We start from the raw sequence: 23342 nt of genomic DNA, 5'->3' as shown, positions 1-23342 counted from the left end.
TAAGAAAAAATGATAAAAAGAAATATAAAAATGTAAAATAAGAAATTTTTATTCAGTAACTTCACAGATATTCATATACAAGGTGTTTCAAAACTTATTGTTAGGGAAGACATCAGGAAACTGATTTCACACAGGAAAGAGTGTCTGCAAATGAACACGAGAGTGCTGTGTGTGTACCCAACCAATGTACAGCTTGCCCAACCACTTCTGCTGTCATCAGTGTACAAACTGACTTACTAGTGATAAAATGAATCATTTTGTATGGTGTCTCTCTTCATGAGTCATAAATTCAAAGATCGTTTCGTTTCAGGAGTCAAGGTTGGGAGAGCATTAGAATTTCAAATCAAAATTTCAAGAGTTCACAGAACATAGAAATAACATTTATTAACGATAAACTTATATTACTTATATTACTTCCGCCTATAGCGGCCATGAAACATAATCAAGCATCAACTAAATATGACATGCGTCATTCTTCTTGTTCAAGCGTCAAGTGATATATTTTTTTCATCAGCGCGCATCAAGAGCGCCACCTATCTACCAAAAAGACGGAACATACTCCGCCCCGATGAACATTGGTTCATTACAACATTATTATAAAGATCTTCAATTTTAGATTCAGACAAGTTTTCCAAAGTTGAACAGTATATCATATAAAATAAAAATGCATAATGACAAATTTAAATTGAATAACAACATTAAATTTAGCACAAAATTTTACAAATAAAACATACTTACAACCTCTAGAAGGAAAACAAAATAATGAAACTGCTAAATTACCATAATCCACAATTGTGGTCCATTCTCTGAATCTGAAACACAATTGAATTAGTAATAATAATAAAGACACAAATTATGAATATACAATTAATGTTTTTTTTTTTTCTTCTTTTTTTTTTTCTTTTTTTTTTTTTTTTTTTAGAGTCTTATTCACTCAATGGTAAGCGAGAAAGTTTATGTATAGGATGCTTCATTTTGCCCAATAAAGTTTTTAGTTTCACAACACGAACTTTTCCATCAGCACCAGGATATAGTTCAATTACTCGTCCAAGTCGCCACTTTAATTATTTTCATCCTTTATCAAGACTAAGTCATTGAGGGCTAAATTTGGTTTATCCCTCAACCATTTGGTACGCCCTTGTAATTGTGAAAGATAATCTCTAGACCAACGTGTCCAAAAGCTCTGGAAAATTTGCTGTGTCAATTTCCATCTTTCAGCAGGGGTTAGCTTATTATTTGTAAGATCAGGTTCAGGAATTGCTGTTAATGTAGTCCCAATTAGGAAATGTCCAGGTGTTAAAGGATTAAAATCTTCAGGGTCAGATGAGATGGAAACTATTGGCCTTGAATTCAAACACGCCTCGATCTGTGTAATTAAGGTGTGAAATTCTTCGTATGTCAGAACCTGGGTCCCAATAGTCCGCTTTAAGTGAATCTTCATTTGTTTCACTCCAGCCTCCCAAAGGCCTCCAAAGTGAGGGGCAGCAGGAGGATTGAAGATCCATTGAATATTTTCACCGCTCAGGTAGTTTTGAAATGCTTCGTCAGAGGAAAGTGTAGCTATGTATCTTCTTAATTCTCGATCAGCCCCAACGAGGTTCGTGCCTCTATCGGAAAAGATTTTCTTGGGTTTTCCTCTGCGTGACACAAATCTTTTCAGAGATGCTAGGAATGCTTCAGTTGTTAGATCACTGAACACTTCTAGGTGAATGGCCTTTGTGGTGAAGCATATGTAAAGGCAAACGTAATATTTATATCTCGTTCCTCCTCTTCCTTTCCTAGCTTTAATTAAAAAGGGGCCTGCAAAATCTAGTCCTGTATTCGAGAATGTTCTATCCGGCAATACGCGAGAAGCAGGTAGGTCGCCCATTATCTGACTGGATGTGCTTGTTCGATTTTTAAAACATTTTATACATTTCCAAATTATTTTTCTTACAATTTCTCGGCCATTAACGATCCAATATTTCTGTCGCAGAGCAGATAATGTTAATGTGGCTCCTCCGTGAAGGTTCACTTCGTGAAAGTGTTTGACTATCAATTCAGTAACTTGGTGACTTTTGGGAAGAATGATTGGATACTTTGTGTTTTCTGAAAGATTCGAGTTACAGAGTCTACCACCGACTCTAAGGATTTCTTCTCTATCAAGAAAAGGATTTAATTTCAGGATTTTACTGCTGAGATTCAATTTCTTCCCTGCTTTCAAAAGTCTAATTTCTTCTCTAAATTCGGAATTTTGCATGATTTTAAAAATCAAATCGCTTGCCTTATCCAATTCTTGAACTGTTAAAAAACCTTTGAGTTTTAAAGATGTAGGTTTAATATTGTGGCAGAATCTTATACACCATGCAGTTACGAGTTTCAATTTTTTCCAGGATGAAAACCTGGATGTCAATTCAAATTCAGCCTCTTGGCTAATAACAGAACATACAGTAGTTTGACGCTGTTCTATCTGTACCTCTTCCACCATAGGCTCGATCAAAGGATCAAAAGATGATGAAGGTAAAATTTTCTCTTTTAACCACACTGGTCCATTGAACCAAAGTTTATTTTCCACTAGATCAGAAGCTCTTAATCCACGTGAAACCATGTCAGCCGGATTGTCATTTCTCTTACAGTATTTCCATTGCGAAGGTGATACAACATCTTGTATTTCCCGTACATGATTAGCAACAAAGGGTTTCCATTTATCAGCGGTACCCCTGATCCAGTGAAGAACAATTTTAGAGTCACTAAAACAAAATACATTATCTTCTTGGATATTAAATAATTTCCTTAAATATTTAACTATTCTTGCGGCAATAATGGCTCCCATAAGTTCTAAACGAGGCAAGGTTAATTTTTTAAGTGGGAATACACGGCTCTTTGAAAGAACAAAAGACGTACAGCAAGAATCAGGATCACGAAAATATGCAATAGCTCCATATCCCTTGAGGCTGGCGTCACAAAAGACAAAAAGCTCTATTTTATCGAAATTTACACATTCATCATTTAATATGTATTTTCTAGGAATACACAAGTTGAGAATAACTTCAATTTCAAAGTACCAAGTTTTGAATTTTTCACTCAAATAACTGGGCAAAATTGTGTCCCAATCAATACCCAATTCCCATAACTCTTGTAATAAGAATTTTATTCTGATAACAAAGGGTGCAATGAATCCAACTGGGTCATAAATTTTTGCCACAATCTGTAATACCTTTCGCTTTGTAACATGTTTCCAGTCAACTGGTTGTAAAAGTTCTTGTACATCTAATTTCAATGTGTCCTCATCCAAATCCCAAATTATTCCCAGCACCTTTAACGTTTTCTTATCCAAATTATCTTCCTTATTAATTAAACCAATATCTTGCCAATGATTTTTTAAAGATACGGAATTTGATTCAAATTTTCTTAAGTTCATACCAGCGTCTTGAAGAATTTTAACTGCATCAGTTGATAATGAGAAAACTTCTTCAACGGAGTCTGCTCCATGGATAAGGTCATCAACATATAGGGACTTATTTAACATGTCAACAGCTTTGCTATATTTCTTTTCATAACCCTTAATATGATGTTTGATAGTGGCGGACAAAATAAACGGACTTGTTGTCATTCCAAACGGCACTCGGCACATTCAGAAAACCTCAAAGCCTAAACTATTGTCACTATCGTCGTAAGAATGGTCAAACCACAAGAACTTTAAAAAATTTCTATCTTCACTATCAATTTGAATTTGGAGAAAAGCCTTCTCTATGTGTGCACAAAATGCAACTTTATGTACGCGAAATTTTAAAATTATATCCAACAGGTTAGGATTTAAATTAGGGCCTGATATCAAACATTCATTTAACGATTTAGCTCCTTCAGACTTAGAAGAGGCATCATAAACTATTCTTATTCTTGTTGTTACTTTTCCTTCACGTATAACGGGCCTATGAGGCATATAATAACAGTTAGGTTCATTTTCAACAAACTTACATTGTTCAACAATCCCCCATTCAACTTGTTCTCTAATTATATTATCATATTCATTATATAGGAAATCATTTCCCTTTAATTTATGCTTTAATCCTAGAAATCGTTGTTTAGCAACGAAAAAATTATCAGCGAGTTGTGATTTATTGTCTTTCCAAAAGAGTTTTGTTTCGTACCTGCCGTTATTAAATTTTAAACTGTCGTTAAAATGCTTAATAGTATCCAAATCAGTTTCCGAAAATGTTTTGTTTTCATTTTCAATTCCTAGCGAATCCAATTTCCAAAATGACTGCAAATCAAATGTGTTTCCTTCAACGGCAGATAAAAACAACGCATTAATTCGAGTATTATTATTTTTTACTTTACCCATCACTGTGTATCCAAATATGGTCGGTACTATAAACAAACCATCATTTATCATTGAATTACTTCCTGTTTGTATATACCAGAAATGCTCCGCGCCAAGCAGAATATTTATGTTCTCATTAACGGGACTTGTATCCGAAAGTTACAAGCCCTTTTTAGTCATAAATTCTTTAATGTTTTGACATGTTGATGGCGCCTGGAATTCTATTGATGATATTAATTCTATCCCTATAGCTTCTACAACAAGGCAGCGATCATCGTTTTTATTTTTTATTTTTAGACTATATACATCAAATTCTTGCGAGTTACCGCGCTGATTTCCAAACGAATAAATTGTTAGAAATTCTTTTCTAATGACTTGCAATTATAAATCGCACGCTAACTTGTGGGTGATGAAGTTTCGTTCACTACCTGAATCAATTAATAATCTTACGATTCTCGATTTATTCTTGCTTTGAGCAATAACGGAACACGTCTGTAAAAGCACACTATTTTCAGGTTTTAGAGTGTTACAGTGGGAAGTAGATACTAAAGTTTTATTTTGCGTATCTGAGGAGTTAACATCTTCCATTTCTTTCGATTTCAAACGGCAGAAAAGTTTATTATGATTTTTCTCGTTACAATGTTCGCGTGGTCATATTTTTGATCGACAAAACGCCCGCAAATGTGATCTCAGAAAGCATCTGTAACAGCGACCTTCATGTTTCAATTTGTTTCGTTTTTGTTCGTCGGAAAATTTCAAACATCTGGCAGATGTATGTTCGTTTGATTTGCAGAATATGCAAAACATTTTTACCGATGTGTTAAAAGCAGAAGCTTGTGATTTGACTTTATAATTTTTTAACCCTTGTTTAGGATTAACCCCTGTGTATTTATTACCTTTTGAGCTATTAATCAAAATACTTGCTTCTCGGCATTCAGTTTCTATTTTAATGAACTCTATTAATTCACTTACTTCTATATTTTGGTTAGATGTTCTTTTTCTATGGAATTCAAGAGCTAAATCTTCAGGTAACAATTTAAGAATTATTGGGTTCAATAACTGTCTGTATGAACCGCTAGTAACATCTAAACTACTTAAATTTCTAATGCAGATTTTTAACTGATCATAGAGCTTTCTTAACTCAAAAACATTTGAAGAACTTTTAACTGGTCCTAACTGTAACAACATCTGCATGAATTTTGATATAATAACATCTTTACGACCAAACCTCTCTTCTAAACTTTTAATGCATAAATCATAATTTTCTTCAGATAAAGCATAACCAGAAACACAATTATATGCTGAACCAGATAATAAACTTTTCAAATATGTAAACTTATCTATTTTAGATAAACTTGGATTAGAATGAATAGCATTATCATACGAATTAAAGAATTCGAGCCATTTACTGGGATCACCAGCAAATTTTTCAATATTTAATTTAGGTAACTTTACTGAAGCACTACTTGTAACAACATTATTACCATTCAGAGTACTACTAATACCATTACTAGTTGCAATTATACTTCTTTCAACAACTTCATTACTGTTAATTTTCTTTACTTTACTAACAATCTTAGCTTTAAACGTTATAATTTTTTCATCATACTCTTCACATACAAGTAGTTCGTTATCATATTCTTTTTCATCAATTATGAGAGCATCGATCTTTGAGTCAAGAGTTTTAAGTTTCTCATGGTATTCAATTAACAATTCATATGATGAATTTAAATCTTCTAGATGTTCTTTACTTAATTCTTCCGATAATAATTTCTCAAGTTTATTTAGAAGTGTAGTAACTTTACTACGTACAATAGCACGTTTCTTTTTCTCTTTTGCTAAATCATCCATTATGTTTCGTTTTCAAAGATCGATACCAAGAACAAATAAATCAAATTTCTTACCTTTCAAAAGGTAATTCCCCTTGTCGCGGGTTTCAGACACCAGAAAAATGTATGGTGTCTCTCTTCATGAGTCATAAATTCAAAGATCGTTTCGTTTCAGGAGTCAAGGTTGGGAGAGCATTAGAATTTCAATCAAAATTTCAAGAGTTCACAGAACATAGAAATAACATTTATTAACGATAAACTTATATTACTTATATTACTTCCGCCTATAGCGGCCATGAAACATAATCAAGCATCAACTAAATATGACATGCGTCATTCTTCTTGTTCAAGCGTCAAGTGATATATTTTTTTCATCGGCGCGCATCAAGAGCGCCACCTATCTACCAAAAAGACGGAACACATTTTATGCATCAAGAGCTAGCGAATATGCATCTTGCATATGGGGCAGCTGGAGAAAGCGGCCACCAAGCTAGATAAGTTTATAAAGATAGATACCCAACAGAAGAATACTGCAGCATCAAATGTTTGCATGTGTTCATCGCAATCTGTGTTAATGTGGTTCACTGTGAGCAACATGCAGGATACAGGAAGATGACTGATGCAGACTGTTCACATTGCAAAACAAGTCCTACAGTTCATTGAAGCTAATACAAATACAAGCACATGAGCTATTGCTCAACAACTTAGGGTCTCTCACTCAGCAGTGTGGCAGATACTGCACAAGGAATATGAGCATCCTTACCATTTACAAGGGGGTGAAGTTACGGCATCTTAATGATTGTCTGAAGTGTGTGGAATTTACACAATGGTTCATGTAGAAATGGGCCATGGACCCCAGTTTCCAGCTTCTGTCCTTTTTACAGATGAACCTTCATTCACTCCTGAAGGTGTGTTCAACGCAAACAATTCACATGTGTGGGCTTGTGACAACCCCCATCGTAAGAGAAGTCACGCTGTGCAATATCGTTTTGCGATAAATGTGTCGGCTGGAATCATTGGTGACTGTTTGTTGGGACTTTACTTGCTACCTCCCTGAATGGACGGCCAGAAACACCTAATCTTTCTCAAGACAAGTATTACCAACTTTACTGGGCACTGTTCTTGTGCATATCTGGTGAGATATGTGGTATCAACATGATGGGGCTCCAGCCCATAGCACAAGTGATGTGCGTGATTACCTGAACCGAACATTCGAAGCTCGATAGATTGGCAGAGGTGGATCGACTGCTTGGCCACCCAGGTCACCTGATTTATGGCTCATAGATTTCCTTTTTTTGTGGGGGGGGCATGAAGGAACATGTGCATAAGACTCCCGTCCACAGTGTAATGGATCTTGTTGCACAAATGACAGGCGCTGCAGGAACTGTCCATGATATACCAGGCATTTTTGAAATGTTTGGCAGTCAATGCAATGGCGCTGTGAATCCTGTGTTCTCGTAAATGGTCGAAATTTTTAGCACCTCCTGTGAACCTTTACTTTACCTTGATGGCATCACATTGTTAACTGTGCTGTTTCCTTCTATTAACTTTACTTGTCCATTTTATTCATGTAGATGACATTGTAAAGACATTAAGTATTTTTTGAAAGCAGGTAAGATGAAAAATGAACAATGCCCTCACCAGGAATTGAATCACAGACCTCTGGAATATGTGCCCAGCATGCAGATCACCACACCACGAAGGCGAGAGAAATACCATATATACTTCCCCTTCTGAAGGGTGGTTGGGGATTTTAGGGGCCCTTATCACCAAATCCTCACATGGAGAATCATCATCCACCACCCTTTTAGTTCGGGTGTAACTGTAGTAACATTAGGTATTTTTTGAAAGCACGCAAGATGAAAAATGAGCAATGCCCTCACCGGGAATAGAACCACGGACCTCTGGAATACGCACCCAGCATGCAGACCACCACAACACGAGGGTATGCCAAGAAGGCAGGAGAAATACCTTAGAAAGTTTGCGGTCATACTTTCCTATGTGAAATCGATTTCCTGATGTCTTCCCTACCTCCCCACGAAATTTGAATGGCAAGTTTTGAAACAATCTGTATATTTATAAATAACAATAAAACACAGCTGCAGGAAAATCAAAATACCATATTTACTCACATATTTTTCTCTCTAAATTTGTCAGCATATGATTTAGAAACTTCTGATTTATGGTAATAATGTAAAATATATGAACAAATAGGAAACTACTTTGATAAGTTCTTTAAAATGCATAATATAACAGTGTGTTTTTATGTGAGCTTCTTAATGTGCTTTGTTTTAATTTAAATCATATCATTAGAATTGGCATATATATCACATATTTTCCTCCTTTGAGTTTTCATGTAGTAAAATAAGTAGTCACAGAGTAAATACAATATTATTAACATCATACCAAAATTATAAATGAGTTTTTTTATTTCAGAAATGGTCACAGTTGATCCTTAATTTACCTCAAGCTGAGATTTAAAATTATCATAGAATTTCTAACAGTCCATTATCAATTACCATTTTAGTAGTTTACTATTTTCATCTTTCCTTCCAGTAACATTTGTCAGTGACAAACCATCTTACTTCTTTGTACGAAGAAAAGACAGTACTGTAATCATGGAAAATTTTGGGTATCATATTTCAATGAAAATAACCATTTCGATCACTCTCAAATCCATTTGAACCATGTTTTGTGTGACATCTGTACATACGGACAGAATAAAAAGCTATTTTTTTTCCAAAACGGATGTAAAATGACTTCAAAAGAAATTTTTTCGTGATGTCTATACGTACATACATATCTCTTATAACTCAAATATGAGTAGCCTCAGAAAGTTGAAATTTTGCATATAGGACTGCCATATCATGTAGTTGTGCACTTCCCTTTTCGGTTACAATATATAGCCACTCTGTTATCCATCTTGGTAAGCTCAATTTTTTATTCCTATATGTTGGTAAATTGTTAACTTTTGTTTTAAAAGTGATTGAATTATAATGTTCTGGTTAAGGTTTTTATGCCATTAGTTAATGTGCATGCAATAGTTGTAGAATTATTACCAACAATTTAAAAGTTGTTTAAGTGCTATTAACCACTTAACAGTCTCTTTTTTCTGACATATTGTGTAAAAAAATAAGCTTATTTTTCAAAAACAATTTTATTTTAAAATCGATTCTAGAAACTCAAATCAAGAGTCAAAACTATTATAAGTGTTGAATTTATGAAGTTATGATAATTTTTATTTACAACGAAAAATTACATTTTTACTTAAAGTTGGCTTTTTTCCGGTGAAATAAGCGATCTGGGAAACACTTTACAGAAATGGATATTAGAAAAGAGAATTTATTATTATACTTACATCTAATATCTTTTAAAATTCAGCTTTTGTATGAAAAATTTTAAAACACGGTGACAAGCATAGTCCAACATCGCAGTCGGGACAAAAATATCTAGTTTCTTTTCTCACTCTTTTACCAAAATCGTTTCTTTTATAGCAGCACACAAAGCACTGCCTCGTTGGTCTCAGTTTTTTGTCGCTGGGAGCAATCACTTCTAAAAAGTGCCTTTCAGTCAATCGTAAGGGATTGGGCAAAATTCCTGGTCATCCTTTTTTTTCATTTACAGTCCCGTGTCTTTCAATCAGGCGATCAATTATATCAAGTCTGAAATTCAAATGCGAGTATTTTCCTCCATGCTTCTGGTATAAAACGAATGCATTCCACAGCGATACATCTAAAAGGTGGAAGAATATTTTTTTGTAATATTTCTTTCCTCTCTTCTTTGTGACTGGATAATTGGTGAGATGCTGATCCATTCTATCAACACCTCCCATGGTATTATTATATTCCATCACTACCTTTGGTTTCTTTCTGACTTCATCCTTGTAAGATGGAACTTCAATCATTATAGGGTTGTGTATTGTGGATAATAGAGATACAGCTTTCTTATCCATCCATTTCATTAGACAGACTTTCCCTCTTTGGTACGCACAGATTTCTCCTAATTTTAATTTTTTCTTCTGTAATTCTTTTGGGACGTCCTTTCTGGTAAGTTTGAGGGTTCCATATATATCTGTTTGATGGCTGATAAGGATATCTGCAAGTTCTGGTGATGTGTAATAATTGTCTGTCGTTAGGCAGTATCCTTTTTTCAATAGTGGCTGCATAAGTGTCATCACTACTTGAGAGGACTTGCACAAATGCTGGTAATTATCATCAAAAAGTGTATCTTTCCCAGTGTATATAATAAGTTGATACACATAACCTGACTTCGATTCACATAAAATAAAACTTTTTATGCCGAATCGTGATCTCTTTAGAGGTATATACTGTTTCCAGTGTAATCTTCCCTTGTACAGCATCAAACTCTCATCGATTGTAACATCTCTTTCAGGTGTGATAGTTTCTCGGTAACGAGTATTCAAATGCTTGATGATCGGCCACAGTTTCTGCAGTTTTGGACACTCATGTGTTTTAGCATCAAATTCGGTATCATCAGAAAAATGTAAATGTTAAATGTCTCTTATTCCAGTATTGCTCAACTTCAGGCTTTTTCACAATTCCTTGTAAAATATTCAAAGCAAGAAACACTTGAATTTCGCACTTTGTTGTTGGTTCCCATTTTTTTGCTCTGCTTTTCCTTCGTAGATTACTACTCCGAATGGTCCGATCTGCATATTTATTGGTTTCAGAAACTATAATTTCAAGATTATCATCAAAGAAAATATCAAGAAATTGTAGAGTTCCATTACTTAGATCAATATTTACATGAACAGCTGGATTTGCTGTGAATGGAAATCGAGGTGGAGGTAAAGGAGGATTTGTTATATCTAGTTCACAAAAGTTTCGAACTTGAGTTAGGTCATCCAAACTTTCCGTTTCCTCATCACTTCAAAAGTCCGAAAACGAACTTTCATTACTTCCAGAATCATTTATAGAAATTTCAGATTCACTGTCTGATCCACTGTAAGAGTTATCATCTATTATGAGATGTTCAAAATCACTCATTCTTCTACTTTTCAGCTTCAAAAGAAATAGAATTCGCAGCGAGCTGTATAGTAAGCAGATTGAGTCAAAACCAAATGACAACTTTCCCGCGTAAAAGATAAACTAGAAACCGGATTTACAATCAGATCTTTCCTGGACTACTAGAGCCATCTGTTGGAAGCATTGCAAACTAATCAAGCATAAAATTCGGGCAAATCATTGCAAGAGAGGAAAAAAATCAGTCGCACGAGCGGCGTTCAGGCAAAACAGGGAAGGCCCCTTTTCAAGTACCCGAACAGTGTTCGGGCAAAACAGGGAAGTGGTTAAACCTAACACAGCCACCATTTGTTTATATTTGAAACTCTGTAGTAGAATAGTGAATTAATTCAGTTTCTGCACCAACTTCAGTACCTTTCTGCCAAGTGGGACCAAAAGTAACCTTTCAATTTCATGCACCAAAAAAATCTGCCTTCCTGCTCGCTGGAAAAGTTGCTTGTTTTTGTATAGAAACTAATTTTAATTATAATTTTTTTTAACTGTTCTTAACTGTATTTGGTGTTTTACGTTTTTCTGTATTTTACTATTTTTAATGAAGATGTTTTGAGTTTTTATGTATTTCTGCTTTTCCACAAAGTGACAACTGAATTAATTGAAGAAGAAACATATCTCTAATGAAATTCGAAGAAATATGTTAAATGAAACGCAGCAAAAAGTATGTATAATTAAATAGGCCATACAAGGAAGTCATGTGGTATCCATATCAGATTTCTGAATTGGTGAAACAATCACTAACTGGACAGCAACCTGCAACAAGGTAACTTAGGAACACTATAACCTTTTGAATTCCAAAATTCTTGAATTTAGTTTTCAGAACCCACAAAAGGTAATATCTTACATCCCCCCCAAAAAGTTGTGCTAGAAAAAAAGGACTGATTATGAAGATGAATGAATGATCGACAACATTACAGTATATTGTGGAGACATCAGATCAAAACATATACTTTTTTAAATCTACATTAGGTAATAACGTAGATTAAAAAAAAAAAGATTTACAAATTTATAAAAGTCACAATTATGATTGTGAATTTTTGACTTGAAATAACAAATTAAACTTTAGAATCTAATCAAAATATGGTGCTTTATGTGATTGATTTTATGCTACTTTATATGCCAACTTCTATAAGAGGGAGGCAAACTTATGGCCCGTGAAAGGTATTTTGATGGCACACCAGAGGTACATATTAAATTACTCTTCATTTACATTCACTAAAAAGAATATTTAAAAAAATCTCCAACACTTATGACCATCAAAAGCAGATTCAGAAATGAGCATGAGTGCCATTATGACATTTTTTAGAATGGAAGGTTGACTTCACAACAGAAGTCCTTGCTGGGAAGACCGAATTTTTCTTGGTGAAGTGCATGACTGGGATGAATTGTAAAAAGAGAATCCAAACTAAATTGCAAATTATAACATAATTCCGGTTTTGGCTTCTTATAATTTGGATATGAAGGTGGTAGGCAACAAAACTAATGTTTTGCAATATAACGGAATGATTTTTTGCAAGAAAGAGCATCTATGAACACTATCGTCTTTTTTATTGATTCAGACAATTTGATTTTCTAAATAGAAAAATCTGAAAAAGCGACAAGATAAAAGGCTTCTACATACCATACAAAAACTTGATTCGTTTGAAAATGTTCATTCTTTAAATGAAGGGGGGCGGAGATTAAGCCTCTATTTATAACTATACCAAATACCTAATCATGGCTAGCCCAGTAAGTCCGGTGATTAAATAATAAATTTTTATTAAGGTGGTGGAATTGGTTACTTCAATAAATATATTTTCTTTCAATGTATATGCAAATAAGCAATGCAATGAAGAATAAAAGGAATAACTTATTCTTATTCCTATTCTGGGTTGAGCAATCCTGCTCAAAAGAGGACATGCCATGCCCAGAATGTTCCAAAGAAGGGTAGTGTTTGTTTACTCTCCCCACCTTTAGTGTTACGCAAGGAATAGTACAAAAATAACTGCTTACAGATCTGGTGCCATATTTTTAATTACAGACAATTTTCATGTTTAGACGAGTTGAAGAATTTTAATTTGCATGCCTATCTTATTCTTTGTGTTGTATGTATTAAATTTTTTTCTTTCTTGCAAACCTGCCAAATATGCTTCAGAAAAATCAGGAATTTAGCAAGAATAGTGGCTAAATTTTTCAAGAATAGTGGACAATAAACTATGGAACAATAGGGAAAAAAAAAAAAAAAAAACTTCTGTGTTGCTTGTGTTCCATAAGATTAGTATCTCGCACATTTACTATAGAGTGCCATTTCAAGACAAATCATACAAATGTTTGCTCTACAGTAATATGTAAAACAAAAAGTTGTTTTCCCTCCTTAAAGCCAAAGAATAATGTCAATGATATGAGTTTCTATATGCCTCACTGAATAGCACAGCATGGGAAACTACTTTCAGATGTTAAGTTCCAGAAGATGGTTTTCTTAGTCACATCCGACAAATTATTTGAAAATTTTCTGAATAAAAACAAATAATCAGTAGAATTAAGGAATTGGCAGCAGGAATACTATGAAGGATAGAATAATAAAAATTAGTGGAGCTATTTGTAAGCAAATAAAGTCTGATTTAGATAATAATCAAGATAGTATTTTCAATAAGGCTTGATGAAAGCACCAATGAGACTTAAAGAGGAAGGCCAGCTGTTTTTGTTTGATTTGCTTGAGGAAATACAGTCAAAAGTCGTTAATCCGGACTCCTCGGGACTTCGGCGATTCCGGATTATCGATTTTTCTGGATTATAGATCATCAGTTTAAATCTCGTAACATGGCATGCAGAAATTCTAAAATTAAAAATATGAAACCGTAATTTATGAAATAAAGAACAATTATGATCTAAAGGGTATCAAAATTTACAAAAAAAAAAAAAAAAAAAAAGGCTTAATATTTATTTGTTTACTTTATTAAACATTTCTCTCAGTGTAAGTTGTTTAAGTTGCTTTGTTTCATGTGATAATACTTTCTCTTTAATTCTATTAAACAGACATAATTTCTTGTTCAGTTACAAAGTTCCGCTGTTCAAGTCCTATAATTGCTGTGTCAAGAACACCCACTAATTTGTGAATCGAAATTTTTTCGTTTTCAATAACCTCTGTTACTTTTCTTCGCTATCGGAAGCGAATTATAATGACCAGGAACTTGTTTTAAATCATATCAAAGACGGAGCATATCGAGATGAAATACTACATTTGGTAAGGAATTATAAGCCAAATAAAAACATCTGCGCTGAAGATAAGGATAGTGCTGACGAATCAACTTCCAATTCATTACGCGCCTGCCACGGCGTTCCCCCCGCCGAGCAGCGTGAAATTGATAAACAGATTTCGGATTTCAAAACATACTTTCGCTTTAGCTCCTTTACATATTAACAAATATATATCAGAAATTCTATTTGATATAATCGAAAGTTTAAGCTTACTTTTATAAAATTGCTCTTACAGTCTGCAAAAAATAATAAGCCAGATCCAATTCAAAAATTAAGGAACAACGCAATCATCAACATTAACTGAAATAGATAATTAGATAATTTTAGCTTATACGTTCATTATACATAAAACGCGCACGCGAAAACGTATTCTGCACTTGCGCACACTCATGTGCGCAGTCGTAAAAGGTCTTACGCGCACGCGTAAACTCCTATGCGCATGTGTCAACGCGGCGCATGCGCAGAAAGTTTTTAGTTTTGATGTCCGGATTATAGATCATTCCGAATTATGGGTGTCCGAATTAACGACTTTTGACTGTATAATGAGAGAGGAAGTAGTTGCATCGCTCAGTTTACCAACAATGGCCACAGGTAAAGACACTATATAATGAAAAAAATAAAGCAAGAGCTTGCAGCAGAAATGGGATTTGACATAAAGAAAACTGTATCTGTAACAACTGATGGTGCCCCAAAAAAAGGCAAGAATACATAATCAGTTTGTAAAATTTCTGGCTGAAGAAGTTCAACAACTCATTGGGCAATTTCATTACATTTTGTATCAACAAGAACTAAGTGGAAAAGCTAGTATGAAGCCATTTCAAAATGTTCTATATGTAATAACTAAAACTATGAACTTCAAAACTGCACATACTCTAAATAATCGCCAGTTCTTGAAGTTGTTACAGGAAGTCAAATCTCAATATAGTAGACTTCTCATGTATAATGTTCACCGATTCAGTTATGGACAAGTTTTTCATGGATTTGTCAAGCTTTTGAGTAAGATTCGATTTTTTATAACAGAAAAGGACACCTAAAATAATAAATCATAATTTAACTGACACACTAACCAAAAAGATTTTGCTATATCTGTTCTAGAACTGTAAACACAAACAGACAATTATTGTCCCATCATGCTGTCTAATACAGCAAACACAAATTAAAATGTTTAAAATGAGCCTATTTACTAACATGTCTACCCACCAGTTACACAAATTAATGATACCACAATTTTTTAACTATTATGCGCATGAAATGTAGAACAGCATTCCAGTTAAACTAGAATATGAAATACAAATTCATATGCATCTAAAAAACCTTTGATTTGGACCCTCAATACATCACAAAGCAAATGCAGCTTGCTGAAACTAAAGCCAATCAATCAATAAATTCAATAGCAGGGAGGTATAAAGCAGGTAAACCAGGCAGCAGAAAAAAATTTCTCTCAGACTCAAACACTCTATGCTTACATACATTAACTAATTTGCACTCGGGTGGGAGATCATGAAAATAAAATTTTTAAGCAAAAATAATAAGATAATCGAGTTAGTTAATATAAAATCTTATAACTTATGTAAGAAAGAACAAAATGATTTATGAGAAAAATTATAATCAGAAAATGAAGACTATTGTACCTAGCATGCTCATCAATTTTCCAAATCTGGGAGATCTGTTGTCTTGAAAATTTTAAAACCTCAATAGAATACAGTACAAAGTCTGTAATCCGGACTCGTCGGGACTTCGGCAATTCCGGAATAGGGGTTTTTCCCTTTTCTGGATTATAGATCATAAATTTAAATCTGGTAAGATGGCATGCAGAAATTATACAATTAAAATATGAAACTGTAATTTATGAAATACAGAGCAATTATGATCTAAAGCAAATCAAATTTTACAAAAAAAAAAAAAAAAAGCTTAATATTTATTTGTTTACTTTATTAAACATTTCTTTCAACATACATATGGGTAAAGCATACATTACGCATAGTCGAAATTAGAAAATTGCAACCAGAAAACTATTTGATGTGTATTCATGATATTTATAATGACGAGGAAATTGATTTAAATCATATCAAAGACGAAGTACATTGAGATGAAATACTACACTTAGTAAGGAATTATAAGCCAAATAAAATAAAAATATCTACCCTGAAGATGAGGTTAGTACTGAGAGATCAACTTCCAGTTCATTGCGCACCGCGACGTCCCCCCCCTCCCCACAGAGCAGCACGAAATTGATAAACAGATTTCGGAATGGTTACAGAAACAAATCATTAAGCCAAGCTGTTCTCATTACACAAGTAATATCGTGCTAAGTAGAAAAAAATGTGGTTTGTTTAGACTATGTCTGGACTTAAATGACAATTAAAAACCTGGTGAATCCCTTTCCAAATATTTAATTGCCATGCATGAAATACCCAGTCGTGGTTCTGTTGATGATTCATCAATTCTTGATTATGTAATCAATGGGATACCCGATCAGAGTAGTAACAAAATTATGTTGTATGGATGTAAAACTATTTCTGAATTCAAAGAGAAATTAAAAATATATGAGAAAATCCACATTCCAGATACGAAGAATAAGGGTTATTTAAGTATGTTGACTTGAATATGTCACACAAAATAAAGCATGCACTATACCTAATAAAAGAGTAACAAACCAAGGTGTTATAACGGTGGAAGTACAGGATGCCTAATATATGCGCATTCTTAACGTGCATACGTAAAGCATACCAAAAAAAAAAAAATAAGTTTGTGGCTTTGAAGTCCAGATTATAGATCATTCCGAAAATGGATGTCTGGATTACGGACACTGTACTGTAGTTGAGAACTTTTTACTGATTCCAACTCATAAATAGCATTATGAATTGTACGACTGTTTTTGGTAAGAGAATATCTGAAAATTAGTATGTTGAAATGTTAAAAACACTAAAGAAATGCAGTAGGTAGCATAAAGATTTTACTTTTTAAATTTATGTAAGCAACAGAAATAATCTAATACTAATGAAAATGATTTGTGGGCCATAATGGCATGAAATTGATATATATATATATATACACACGAGTATATATGTGTGTGTGAATAGTACATCAAAATAGTAATATAATTGTGGGATGGCATCGTTCATTATAATCGGATGACGCGACAAGCTGTGAGAATAAAACTTTTACTTTTCCGATGATAGAAGTCAGACGATTCTGCCATTAAGACGATGACGCGATTAAAAGATGTTTGAATGTAAAGGCGATTCCTTTTCTTCATCTGTAAATAATCTCATCTATTTCCTTCTACGTATGTAATTACTTTGTAGTTTGTAGCAACTATTCACGTTTCATTAAATATTCAAGTTATTTGTAAATCGGACTAGTTTATTAGCCCCTAGACAGCCACATAAGAAGTAAGTTTACAAACATCATATTCCTAGACAGTAAGTACCGATTCTACAGATTTGGGCGCTCAGGCCGCGATGAGCCTAGGAAGAAGCATGATGAATATTACAAAAGAAGAGAAGTAAGTTTTGTTTCGATTATTTCCACATTGTTACTTCTAAGAATAGTGTTCTATGATATTGTGAATTAAGATGACTACCTTAAATTCTATTCCTAGAATTTCAAATTCTGACTGGACCTACTAAGTGAATTAAACTTTTACATCAAATTGTGTTTGGAACTTTGGGTGATCGAAAAAATAGAGCTAGATTGCGTAACTTTTGTGGTTTTCCATCTGATTTTAATATTGAAGAAACAAAGCAAAAATTACTTAAAACTCTTACTGCAAATGATTTTATTTCTGTGTGTAATTTGTTACATCTTAATTATGATTCAAATCCTGATAAAAACTGTGATTTAATATTGAATAGTCTTTTTGATTTTAAGCTTTTCAAATCCGAAAGTGATGACGATGATGAGTTATCTGAAAACAAAAGTGTTTATGATTCTGATAAAAATGATGATATTAATTCTGTTCGGTCAGAATCACCTCCCATAAATAACTCGGTGAATGAAAACATTATAATGCCTAGCAATATTTCCCTACATTTTCGTGATATTTTAGAAACTGTTTCTGAATTTAATGGCACTGATACATATCCAGTTGAATCCTTCATTGGTGATTTAGAAGAATCTTTTAAATTATTTAAGTTATCGGAATTACAGAAAATTGTGTTTGCTAAAAAATTGCTTACTGGTTCTGATAAAGTATTTATTAGGTCTTTGAACAGTATAATATCATGGGACAAATTAAAAGAAAATCTTTTATCGGAATTTGGTTCTAAAATAAACAGTGCACAGCTTCATAATTTGTTACAGAAACGACACTTAAAACCTGGTGAATCACTTTCCGAATATTTAATTGCCATGCATGAAATAGCCAGTCGTGGTTCTGTTGATGATTCATCAATTCTTGATTATGTAATCAATGGGATACCAGATCAGAGTAGTAACAAAATTGTTTTGTACGGGTGTAAAACTATTTCTGAATTCAAAGAGAAATTAAAAATTTATGAGAAAATTCGCGTTCCAGATACGAAAAATTTATTCAAGTACTAACACACAAAATAAAACACGCGCTGTACGTAGTAAGATTAAAGAGCCAAAGTAGTATAATTGTGGAGGTTTAGGTCATAAGTCGGATTTTTGTAACAATAAGAGTAAAGGATTTAAGTGTTTTAAATGCAATTTGTTTGGACACAAAGCCGTAGGTTGTTAATAGATACTGGTAGTCAGGTAACGTTAATCCGAGAAGATATACATAAGAAGATAGGTTCTCCTGAACTTAAGTCGGCAGATCTACAGTTAACAGGGTTTGGTAATGGGAAAATTAAGCCTATAGGAAAATTTTATGGTGAATTCGAAATCGATGGTTCTTCATTTCGATCAAATATTTGTTTTATTGCAAAAAACAAGAAATCTGAGAATGATTCTGAAGAGCAAAAAAATGCTTATTGCAATGGAAATGATTCTGAAGAAGGATTTGAAAAGGTTGTTAATTATGGTTTTTTACTTCCAAAACCAGAAACTAATCCTGTTAGTATAGTCCTGTTACAGTACAGAATGTGATCAAACTGGATACCTCATCCACAATCAAAGCAAGTGGCAATGATTTCCTGATTGTCAATTCTGACGACGTCCCGAGTGATGCAGATTCTGATATAAGTGAAAATGATGCTATTAAAGATGAATTTGAATTAGTGCAAAAAGGAAACTCAAGCACAATAAAATTAGCTTCGGAGCCAACGAGGAGAAACGACACTGCAGAAGGAGATTCTGAAGAGAATCATTTTCCCGAAGAAGAGTCAGTTGCTAAAGATAATGAATCAAATGCAAATTCTACTAGAACAATTTCAGTAAAATACCTTGCAATAGAGAAGCAAAAGAAGCCACTAGAGACGAAGAAATTACAAAGACCACTGAAAAAGAAGAGAAGATTGAAAAGAAGAAGTCAGTTAGAAAACGTGATGACAACGATGTTGATACAGAAAGCAAAGGAGGAACAAAAGAAACTGAGGAAGGTGAGAAAAAAGAAGAGAAAAAGCAGATTCAAAAGATCCAGGAAGAAAACCAAAAGGCTTTGACAATGAAATACCAATTTTGATGATTTATGATTATAAACTTTTACCCGATTTCACTAATTTTTCCGTATTTGACTAATGAACTATTGTAAGGATGAAGAGTATGAAGGAAGACGGCTTAAAGAAGATGATTTTGAGAAGACGCATTCGAATGACGGATCTTGAAGATATCTAAGACGCATTCAAAAGACGTATTCAGATGATGTTTAAGAAGACGTAAATACGAAGATGAATTGTTCCAGACAACATCAAAGGAAGATGTGTTTGTAAAATACATGTATTCAGATAGACTGTTCAAGATGAACAAAAACTGAAAGAGCATTTAAAAAGAGCTAACGCCGTTATTTCTGAGGATGTTAACATGATAAGGGAAGATGACTGAAATAAACCATTTAGGATGACTTTTCCCTCAATAGTAACTAAAAATCTTTTTTTTTTTTTATTTTTTTTTATTTTTCAGATCCCTAGATGTAGATGGTGGTGCTACGAGAATGCGAGGCCGAATTCCATCAGGATGGACGAGCAGTTGTGGGATGGCATCGTTCATTATAATCGGATGACGCAACAAGCTGTGAGAATAAAACTTTTACTTTTCCGATGATAGAAGTCAGACGATTCTGCCATTAAGACGATGACACGATTAAAAGATGTTTGAATGTAAAGGCGATTCCTTTTCTTCATCTGTAAATAATCTCATCTATTTCCTTCTACGTATGTAATTACTTTGTAGTTTGTAGCAACTATTCACGTTTCATTAAATATTCAAGTTATTTGTAAATCGGACTAGTTTATTAGCCTCTAGACAGCCACATAAGAAGTAAGTTTACAAACATCATATTCCTAGACAGTAAGTACCGATTCTACATAATTATACAGTCAAAAGTCTTTAATCTGGACGTCCATAATCCGGAATGATCTATAATCCGGACCTCAAAGCTTCAGCACTCTCCTTATCTTCAGAGCAGATAAGGAGAGTGCTGACAGATCTCATCTTTATTCGGCTTATAATTCCTTACTAAATGTAGTATTTCATCTCGATGTACTCCGTGTTTGATATGATTTAAATCAAATTCCTCATCATTATAAATATCACGAATACACATAAATAGTTTTCCGGTTGCAATTTTCTAATTTCGACTATGCGTAATGTAAGCTTTACGTATGCGCACATTGGAAGAAATGCTTAATAAAGTAAACAAATAAATATTAAGCTTTTTTTTTTTTTTTTGTAAATTTTGATACCCTTTAGATCATAATTACTCTCTATTTCATGAATTACGGTTTAATATTTTTAATTGCATAATTTCTGCATGCCATCTTACCAGATTTAAATTGATGATCTATAATCCGGAATTGCTGAAGTCCCGACGAGTTCGGATTAAAGACTTTTGGCTGTATATATATGTAATCATTTTGGATGATACAATGTGAGAAGACACTAATTATTTTAGCAGTCATGAGTGGAATGGTGGTGGCATTACAATGTATAATGATGGAGCTGCAATCAACTGCCATCATGAAGATTAAATATCCATTTTTATTTCTGAACAGGAACAATTCTTTAGAAATCCTTTTTTTCTTGCTTGGTACTGCACTACAGGTGTTATATGCATCCCTGAATTATGCATACACAGATTATATTGTTCCCATAGAAGAAAAATTGCTAAGTGGTTAGTTATATGCTTACAAAGCAACAGCAGGGTAAAAAGGGATGAGTATTAAAGCAGCAGGCCTGTAAATAAGCTCGAAATGTTTTATTTGAGACCTGGACAATGACTGAGCAAGAGTTTACAACAATGTGGAAAATATGACATCAGTGACATGTTTGAAGGAGGTCATAGTTAAATTAAAATTAAGAATAAAAAAGGTTATTGTGAATTAACTCCTTCCTTCTCCTTCCCATCAAAATTAAGGGGAGAGGTCTCATGCCTTGGATATTTCTGGGCTGGAGTGTTAAAAAAAAATGCCCTAAAAAGATTAAAAAAGAATCCATTTCTTAACCCTGATTGTTGATTTCTTCTGAAAAATTAATTTTTCTTGACTAAGCTAAAAGAATTCAAAAAATTAAAAATGAAAACATATATTGTTCATACACTTATTTTTAAACAATTTTCTTGAAAAAAAAAAAAAAAAAAAAAAAAAAAAAGCACTTTTTTTACCATTTTCCTGAAAATTATCAGATTGTTAGAGGTTACATTCGGAATTTTGTTAATAATTTCCCTTCCTATTTTTATATCTTAAACACACACACATATATATATTGTTTCAATAGAATAAATAGTAAAGTTAAATTAAATTTAAATAATTCTCTTGTGCTATTACTGCAAGGAATGAAATTTGAATTTAACAGGACACTCATTTATTTGTTTGCATTAAATTTCATTATTTAAAATTTAATTAACTTTAAATTTGCTTTTTATGAATAGAGAATGATTGTTACATTCTCTATTCGTATATATATTTGTCTGTTACTTCACAATCTTTCTGAAATTGTCTATGCTGCTGTAATTCTGCAGTTCTTTGCACTGCCTACAGGACTATAATTTATAGCAGTTTCTCTTAATTCCTGTGGTTAATACCAGATTTACATGAACATGAGGATGATGACTTCATTTTTCAACAAGATGGAGCTCCACCCCATTTTTTGTAGGATGTGCGTTGAGTACATCAACTCACAGTTACCTCATCGTTGGATTGGATAAGCGTCAGAAGATTATATACTCTTTTGCCATGGCCTAACACCCACTGGACTTACCACTGTGTGACTTTTTCATGTGGGGCTATGTAAAAGACATTGTTTTCTTACCACCTTTGCTGTGTGAATTAGCAAACTGCATGAAAGAATCACACATGCTGTCAATACCGTTGCCAGTACTGTGCTGAAGAGAGTCTGGCAGGAATTGGACTATTGAATTTATGTCTACCATATGGCTAAGGATTCATAGATAGAACACCTGTAATGGCTGCAAATAAAACTTGAATTGTTTCTGAATTTAGAGCAATGTTCTTTTTGGCAGTATTCATCTTAGCTTTTCTTACTACAGCCTTCTGAAGGTGTGTGTGTGTATATATATATATATTCTGTAAATATCTTGATGGTTAGAAGATAGCTGCATACATACATAAGATAACATTCACAAAAAGATGTGGCTGAAGACAAGACAAATTATTTCTGGACACTTAATTCTTTGATACATATTCTTCACACATCATTATTATGGGTGCAATATGCACCCCACAGTTTTGTATAGCTTACATTCTCAGACAATGGATGATAGATTACAGAGATAAGTGTTGGCAGCAGCAAGTCGATACAAAAAAAAAAAAAAAAAACACACATTTAGAAAAGTGATATATATATATGTATAGA

General features: G+C 33.4%; 1 protein-coding gene across 1 annotated transcript in view; it reads right to left on the bottom strand.

The window, feature by feature from the left end:
* Window positions 1-23342, bottom strand: part of LOC118195476 (very-long-chain 3-oxoacyl-CoA reductase-B-like) — a 128877-nt gene that overhangs the window by 27948 nt on the left and 77587 nt on the right. The window lies entirely within an intron of this gene.

The sequence above is a fragment of the Stegodyphus dumicola genome, chromosome 1 (genome assembly GCF_044657685.1).
Source record: "Stegodyphus dumicola isolate Sdum_Otavi_A_Nest chromosome 1, ASM4465768v1".
In the NCBI taxonomy this organism is placed as follows: Eukaryota; Metazoa; Arthropoda; class Arachnida; order Araneae; family Eresidae; genus Stegodyphus; species Stegodyphus dumicola.
The sequence above is the reverse complement of the archived record's forward strand: the minus strand, read 5'-3'. Positions and strand labels throughout refer to the sequence as shown.